Below are 7,816 nucleotides of genomic sequence, written 5' to 3'. Positions count from 1 at the left end.
TGGAAAGAAGTTTCTGAGAAACTGCTTTGTGTTCTGTTAATTCATCTCACAGAGTTACAGCTTTCCCCTGAAGAATCCTTTCGCTAAGACTGGTCTTGTGGAATTTGCAAAGTGATATTTGGAAGCTTATAGAGGGCTATAGTGAAAAACGAAATATCTTACTTTGAAAACTGGAAAGAGGCTTTCTGAGAAACTGCTTTGTGTTCTGTTAATTCATCTCACAGAGTTACAGCTTTCCCCTCAAGAAGCCTTTCGCTAAGAGTGTTCTTGTGGAATTTTCAAAGTGATATTTGGAAGCCCATAGTGGGATATGTTGAAAAAGGAAATATTTTCCGTTAAACACTTGAAAGAAACTCTCTGTGAAACTGCCTTGTGTTCTGTTAATTCATCTCACAGAGTTACAGCTTTCCCCTCAAGAAGCGTTTCGCTGAGACTGTTCTTGTGGAATTTGCAAAGTGATATTTGGAAGCCCTTAGAGGGCTATGGTGAAAAAGGAAATATACTAAGATAAAAACTGAAAAGAAGCTTTATGAGAAACTCTTTTGTGTTCTGGTAATTTATTTCACAGAGGTACAGCTTTCCCCTGAAGAAGTCTTTGGCTAAGATTCTTCTTCTGGAATTTGCGGGGTGATATTTGGAAACCCATAGAGGGCTACGGTGAAAAAGGAAATATCTTCCGATAAAAACTGGAAAGAAGCTTTCTGAGAAACTGTTTTGTGTTCCGCTAATTCATCTCACAGAGTTACAGCTTTCCCCTCAAGAAGCCTTTCACTAAGACTGTTCTTGTGGAATTTGCAAAGTGATATTTGGAATCCCATAGAGGGCTATGGTGAAAAAGGAAATATCTTCTGTTAAAAACTGGAAAGAAGATTTCTGACAAACTGCTTTGTGTTCGGCTAAATCATCTCACAGAGTTGCAGCTTTCCCCTGTAGAAGCCTTTCCCTAAGACTGTTATTGTGGAATATGCAAAGTGATATTTGGAAGCCCATAGAGGGCTATGGTGAAAAAGGAAATATCCTAAGATAAAAACAGAAAAGAAGCTTTCTAGAATCTGCTTTGTGATATGTGACTTCCACTCACGGAGTTACAGCAGTATTTCATAGAGCTGTTTGCTAGACTAACTTCTGTGGAATCTGAGAACTGTTATTTCGGATCCCAGTGAAGACTATATGGCCAAAGGAAATAATCTAAGAAAAAAATGAAAAGAAATTTTTTGAGAAACTGTTTTGTGTTCTCTTAATTCATCTCAGAGAGTTACAGCTTTCCCCTCAAGAAGTCTTTCTCTAAGACTGCTTTTGTGGAATTTGCAAAGTGTTATTTAGAAGCCCTTAGAGTGCTATGGTGAAAAAGGAAGTATCTTCAGTTAAAAACTGGAAAGAAGCTTTCTGTGAAACTGCTTTGTGTTCTGTTAATTCATCTCACAGAGTTACAGCTTTCCCCTCAAGAAGCCTTTCGTTAAGACTGTTCTTCTGGAATATGCAAAGTGATGTTAGGAAGCCCATATAGGGCTATGATGAAAAAGGAAATATCATCAGAAAAAAACTGAAAAGAAGCTTTCTGAGAAACTGCTTTGTGATATGTGACTTCCACACACGGAGTTACAGCTGTATTTCATGGAGCTGTTTGCTTGCCTTATTTCTGTGCAATCAGAGAACTGTTATTTCGGATCCCTTTGAAGACAAATGGGCAAAGGGACAAAGTAAATATCCTACGATAATAACTGAAAAGAAGCTTTCTGTGAAACTGCTTTGTGTTCTGTTAATTCATCTCACAGAGTTACAGCTTTCTCCTCAAAATGCCTTTCGCTAAGACTGTTTTTGTGGAATTTGCAAAGTGATATTTGGAAGCCCATAGAGGACTAAGGTGAAAAGCCAAATGTCCTCCCTTAAAAACTGAAAAGAAGCTTTCTGAGAAACTGCTGTGCATTCTGTTAATTCATTTCAAAGAGTTACAGCTTTCCCCTCAAGACGGATTTCGCTAAGACTGTTCTTGTGTAATTTGCAAAGTGATATTTGGAAGCACAAAGAGGACTATGTTGAAAAAGGAAATATGATAAGATAAAAACTGAAAAGAAGCCTTCTGAGAAACTGCTTTGTGATATGTAACTTCCACTCACGGAGTTACAGCTGTATTTCGTGGAGCTGCTTGCAAGCCTTATTTCTATGGAATCTGAAAACTGTTTTTTCGAATGCCTTTGAAGAAAAAGGGACAAAGGGACAAAGGAAATATCCTAAGATAATAACTGAAAAGAAGCTTTCTCTGAAAATGCTTTGTGTTCCGTTAATTCATCTCACAGAGTTACAGCATTCTCCTCAAGAGCCTTTCGCTAAGACTGTTCTTGTGGAATTTCCACAGCTTTCCCCTCAAGAAGCCTTTCACTAAGTCTATTCTTGTGGAATTTTCAAAGTGATATTTGGAAGTCCATAGAGGGCTATGGTGAAAAAGCAAATGTCCTCAGGTAAAAACTAGAAAGAAGCTTTCTAAGGAACTGTTTCTGTTCTGTTAATTCATCTCACAGAGTTACAGTTTTCCCTCAAGAAGACTTTGACTAAGACTGTTCTTGTGGAATTATCAAAATGATATTTGAATGTCCTTAGAGGGCTAAGGTGAAAAGGCAAATGTCCTCAGTTAAAAACGAAAGAAGCTTTCTGAGAAAATGCTTGGTGATATGTGACTTCCACACACGGAATTACAGCAGTATTTCTTAGAGCTGTATGCTAACCTTTTTTTCTGTGGAATCTGAGAACTGTTATTTCTGATCCCTTTGAAGACTATAGGGCCAAAGGAAATATAATAAGATAAAAACTGAAAAGAAGTTTTCTGAGAAACTACTTTGTGTTCTGTTAATTCATCTCAGAGAGTTACACCTTTCCCCTCAAGAAGCCTTTCGCTAAGACTGATCTTGTGGAATTTGCAAAGTGATATTTGGAATCCCATAGAGGGCTATGGTGAAAAAGGAAATATCCGAAGATAGAAACTGAAAAGAAGCTTTCTGAGAAACTGCTTTGTGTTCTCTTAATTCATCTCACAGAGTTTCAGTTTTCCTCTCAAGAAGCCGTTCGCTAAGACTTCTCTTGTGGAATTTAAAAGCGATATTTTGAAGCCCATAGAGGGCTATGGTGAAAAGGCAAATGTCCTCAGTTAAAAACTGGCAAGAAGGTTTCTGAGAAACTGTTTTGTGATATGTGACTTCCACTCACAGAGTTACAACAGTATTTCATAGAGCTGTTTGCTATCTTATTTCTGTGGAATCTGAGAACTGTTTTTTCGGATCCATTTGAAGACTATAGGGCCAAAGGAAATATGCTAAGATAAAAACTGAAAAGAAGTTTTCTGAGAAACTGCTTTGTGTTCTCTTAAATCATCTCACAGAGTTACAGCTTTCTCTTCAAGAAGCCTTTCGCTAAGACTGTTCTTGTGGAATTTACAAAGTTATATTTGGAAGCCCATAGAGCGCTATGGTGAAAAAGAAAATATCCGAAGATAAAAAGTGAAAAGAAGCTGTCTGAGAAACTGCTTTGTGTTCTGTTAATTCATCTCACAGAGTTTCAGCTTTCCCCTCAAGAAGCCGTTCGCTAAGACTTCTCTTGTGGAATTTGCAAAGTGATATTTGGAAGCCCATAGAGCGCTTTGGTGAAAAAACGAATATCTTCTTTTAAAAACTAGAGAGAAGTTTTCTGAGAAACTGCTTTGTGTTCTGTTAATTCATCTCACAGAGTTACAGCTTTCCCCTCAAGAAGTCTTTCGCTAAGACTGGTCTTGTGGAATTTGCAAAGTGATATTTGGAAGCCAATAGAGTGCTATGGTGAAAATGGAAATATCTCCTGTTAAAAACGGGAAAGAAGCTTCCTGAGAAACGGCTTTGTGTTCTGTTAATTCATCTCACAGAGTTACAGCTTTCCCCTCAAGAAGCCTTTCGCTAAGACTGTTCTTGTGGAATTTGCAAAGTGATATTTGGAAACCCATCGAGGGCTATGGTGAAATAGGAAATATCCTAAGTTAAAAACTGAAAAGAAGCTTTCTGAGAATCTGCTTTTTGATATGTGACTTCCACTCACGGAGTTACAGCAGTATTTCGTAGAGCTGTTTGCTAGCTTTATTTCTGTGCAATCTGAGAACTGTTATTTCGGATCCCTTTGAAGACTGTAGGGCCAAAGGATATATCCCAAGATAAAAACAAAAAAGAAGTTTTCTAAGAAACTGTTTTTTGTTCTCTTAATTCATCTCACAGAGTAACAGATTTCCCCTCAAGAAGCCTTTCTCTAAGACTGTTCTTGTGGAATTTCCAAAGTGATATTTGGAAGCCCATAGAGGGCTATGGTGAAAAAGAAAATATCTTCAGTTAAAAACTGGAAAGAAGCTTTCTGAGAAACTGCTTTGTGTTCTCTTAATTCATCTCACAGAGTTACAGCTTTCCCCTCAAGAAGCCTTTTGCTGAGACTGTTCTTGTGGAATGTGGAAAGTGATATTTTTAAGCCCATAGAAGGCTATGGTGTAAAAGGAATTATCCGAAGATAAAAACTGAAAAGAAGCTTTCTGAGAAACTGCTTTGTGTTCTGTGAATTCATCTCACAGTGTTACAGCTTTCCCCTCAAGGAGCCGTTCGCTAAGACTTCTCTTTTGGAATTTGAAAAGTGATATTTGGATGCCCATAGATGGTTGTGGTGAAAAAGTAAATATCTTCAGTTAAAAACTGGAAAGAAGCTTTCTGAGAAACTGCTTTGTGTTCTGTCAATTCATCTAACAGAGTTACAGCCTTCCCCTCAACAAGCCTTTAGCTAAGACTGTTCCTGTGTAATTTGCAAAGTGATATTTGGAAGCCCATAGAGCGCTATGGTGGAAAAGGAAATATCTTCAGTTAAAAACTGGAAAGAAGCTTTCTGAAAAACTGCTTTGTGTTCTATTAATTCATCTCACAGCGTTACAGCTTTCCCCTCAAGAAGCCTTTCACTGAGACTCTTCTTGTGGTATTTGCAAAGTGATATTTGGAAGCCCATAGAGGGCTACTGTGAAAAGGCAAATGTCCTCAGTTAAAAACTGGAAGGAAGCTTTCTGAGAAACTGCTTTCTGTTCTGTTAATTCATCTCACAGAGTTACAGCTTTCCCCTCAAGAAGCCTTTCACTAAGACTGTTTTTGTGGAATATGCAAAGTGATACTTGGAATCCCATGGACAGCTATGGTGAAAAAGGAAATATCATAAGATAAAAAATGAAAAGAAGTTTTATGAGAAACTGCTTTGTGATATGCGACTTCCACTCACGGAGTTACAGCTGTATTTCGTAGAGTGGTTTGCTAGCCTTATTTCTGTGGAATCTGAGAACTGTTATTTCGGATCCCGTTGGAAGACTATAGCGCCAAAGGAAATAACCTAAGATAAAAACTGAAATGAAGTTTTCTGAGAAATTGCTTTGTCTTCTATTAATTCATCTCACAGAGTTACAGCTTTCCCCTCCAGAAGCCTTTCGATAAGACTGTTCTTGTGGAATTTGCAAAGTGATGTTTGGAAGCCCATAGTGGGCTATGGAGAAAAAGGAAATATGCTAAGATAAAAAGTGAAAAGAAGGTTTCTGAGAAACTGCTTTGGGATATGTAATTTCCACTCACGGAGTTACAGCGGAATTTCGCAGAGCTGTTTCCTAGCCTTATTTCTGTGGATTCTGAGAACTGTTATTTCGGATCCCATTGAAGACTATAGGGCCAAAGGAAGTATCGTAAGATAAAACCTGAAAAGAAGTTTTCTGAGAAACTGCTTTGTGTTCTCTTAATTCATCCCACAGAGTTAGAGCTTTTCCCTCAAGAAGCCTTTCTCTAAGACTGTTCTTGTTCAATTTGCAAAGTGATATTTGGAAACCCCTAGAGGGCTATGGTGAAAATGGAAATATCTCCAGTTAAAAACTGGAAAGAAGCTTCCTGAAAAACTGCTTTGTGTTCTCTTAATTCAACTTACAGAGTTACAGCTTTCCCCTTGAGAGGCCTTTCTCCAAGACAGCTCTTGTGGAATTTGCAAAGTGATAATTGGAACCCCGTAGAGGGCTATGGTGAAAAAGAAAATATCCGAAGTTAAAAACTGAAAAGAAGCATGCTAAGAAACTGCTTTGTGATATGTGATTTCCACTCACGGAGTTACAGCTGTATTTCGTAGAGCTGTTTGCTAGCCTTATTTCTGTGGTTTCTGAGAACTGTTATTTCAGATCCCATTGAAGACCATCAGGCCAAAGGAAGTATCCTAAGAAAAAAACTGAAAAGAAGGTTTCTGAGAAACTGCTTTGTGTTGTGTTAATTCATCTCACAGAGTTACACCTTTCCCCTCAAGAAGCCTTTCGCTAAGACTGTTCTTTTGCAATTTGCAAAGGAATATTTGGAAGCCCATAGAGCGCTATGGTGAAAAAGGAACTACACAAAGATAAAAATTAAAAAGAAGCTTTCTGAGAAACTGCTTTAGTTCTGTTAATTCATCTCACAGAGTTACAGCTTTACCCTCAAGAAGCCGTTCGCTAAGACTTCTCTTGTGGAATTTGCAAAGTGATATTTGGAAGCGCATAGAGTTCTATGGTGAAAAAGGAAATATCTTCATTTAAAACTGCAGAGAAGCTTTCTGAGAAACTGCTTTGTGTTCTGTTAATTCGTCTCACAGAGTTACAGCATTCCCCTAAAGAAACCTTTCGCTAAGACTGTTCTTGTGGAATTTGCAAAGTGATATTTGGAAGCTCATAGAGGGCTATGGTAAAAAAGGAAATATCCGAAGATAAAAACTGAAAAGAAGCCTTCTCAGAAACTGCTTTGTGTTCTGTTAATTCATCTCACAGAGTTAGAGCTTTCCCCTCAAGAAGCCTATTGCTAAGACTGTTCTTGTGGAATTTGCAAAGTGATTTTTGGAAGCCCCTAGAGGGCTATGGTGAAAAAGCAAATGTCCTCAGTTAAAAACTGGAAAGAAGCTTTCTGAGAAACTGCTTTGTGATATATGACTGCCACTCACGGAGTTACAACAGTATTTCGTAGAGCTGTTTGCTAGCCTTATTTGTGTGGAATCTGAGAACTATTTTTCTGATCCCTTTGAAGACTATAGGGCCAAAGCAAATATCAAAAGATAAAAACTGAAAAGAAGTTTTCTGAGAAACTGCTTTGTGTTCCCTTATTTCATCTCACAGAGTTACAGCATTCCCCTCTAGAAGCCTTTCGCTAAGACTGTTCTTGTGGAATTTGCAAAGTGATATTTGGAAGGCCATAGAGCGCTATGTTGAAAAAGGAAATATTTTCAGTTAAAAACTGGAAAGAAGCTTTCTGAGAAACTGCTTTTTGATATGTGACTTCCACTCACTGAGTTACAGCTGTATTTCGTGGAGCTGTTTTCTAGCTTTATTTCTGTGGAATCTGAAAACTGTTATTTCAGATCCCTTTGAAGGAAAAGGGACAAATGGACAAAGAAAATATCCTGAGATAAAAACTGAAAAGAAGCTTTCTGTGAAACTACTTTGTGTTCTGTTAATTCATCTCACAAAGTTACAACTTTCCCCTCAAGAAGCCTTTCGCTAAGACTGTTCTTGTGGAATTTGAAAAATGACATTTGGAAGCGCATAGAGGGCTATGGTGAAAAAGGAAATATCCGAAGATAAAAACTGAAAACAAGCTTTCTGAGAAACTGCTTTGTGTTCTGTTAATTCATCTCACAGAGTTACAGCTTTCCCCTCAAGAAGCCTTTTGCTAAGACTACTCTTGTGGAATTTGCAAAGTGATATTTGTAAGCCCTTAGATGGCTATGGTGAAAAATGAAATATCCGAAGATAAAAACTGAAAAGAATCTTTCTGAGAAACTG

General features: G+C 37.9%; 1 pseudogene; it reads left to right on the top strand.

Annotated features, from left to right (window-relative positions):
* The first annotated feature begins 6,262 nt into the window (after nt 1-6,262).
* Nucleotides 6,263-7,278, top strand: LOC140712272 (uncharacterized; annotated as a pseudogene).
* The last annotated feature ends 538 nt before the right edge of the window (nt 7,279-7,816 follow it).

Source organism: Chlorocebus sabaeus, chromosome 8, assembly GCF_047675955.1.
Source record: "Chlorocebus sabaeus isolate Y175 chromosome 8, mChlSab1.0.hap1, whole genome shotgun sequence".
NCBI lineage: Eukaryota > Metazoa > Chordata > Mammalia > Primates > Cercopithecidae > Chlorocebus > Chlorocebus sabaeus.
Note: the sequence above shows the minus strand (reverse complement) of the source record. Positions and strands in the feature narration are given on the sequence as shown.